The sequence below is a fragment of the Orycteropus afer genome, unplaced genomic scaffold (genome assembly GCF_000298275.1).
Source record: "Orycteropus afer afer isolate SDZICR_OR568_19922 unplaced genomic scaffold, OryAfe1.0 scaffold00425, whole genome shotgun sequence".
Lineage (NCBI taxonomy): Eukaryota > Metazoa > Chordata > Mammalia > Tubulidentata > Orycteropodidae > Orycteropus > Orycteropus afer.
Genome location: NW_006922012.1, coordinates 1,885,323 through 1,886,043, shown reverse-complemented (window position 1 = coordinate 1,886,043; position 721 = coordinate 1,885,323).

Sequence of the window (721 nt, the reverse complement as noted above, 5' to 3'; positions counted from 1 at the left end):
TGGTGGGTTTGACCCACCAGCCTTCTTGTTAGCAGTCAAGTGCTTTAAGTACTACACTACCAGAGCTCCTTAGAGAGCTGCAAATCAAAACGACCGTGAAATACCACCTCACCCCAGCATTAATAGCAAAGTTCAGCCACACAGAAAATAACAAATGCTTGTGAGGGTGTGTGAAGAGATTGGGCCTCTTATACACCGCTGGTAGGACTATAAAACGATTCAACCACTGTGGAAATCGGCACAACGATTCCTTAAAAGGTTGAAGACAGAAACACCATTTGACCCAGCAATTCCATTACTAGGTATATAAAAGAAGTGAGAGGCAAGACATTCCATTACTAGGTATCCTAAAGAAGGATATATGCACATTCATGTTCACTGCAGCACTATTCACAATAGCAAAGAGATGGAAACAACCTACATGCCCATCAATGGAGTAATGGATAAACAAACTGTGGTATATACACTCATGGAATACTATGCAACCCTAAAGAATAACGTAGAATCTGCAAAACACTGCATAGCATTGATGAACTTGGAGGACATTATGCTGGGTGAAATAAGTCAATCACAGAGGGAAAAATACTGTATTAGTCTGCTATTGCAAAAAGTCAAGGAAAAATTTATACATAGAAGGAAACTTTGTTGGTTACCAGGGATGGGAGGAGAGGGAAGGGAGAAAATTTCTAGACAGGTTGGGGGGCAAATATACACACACACA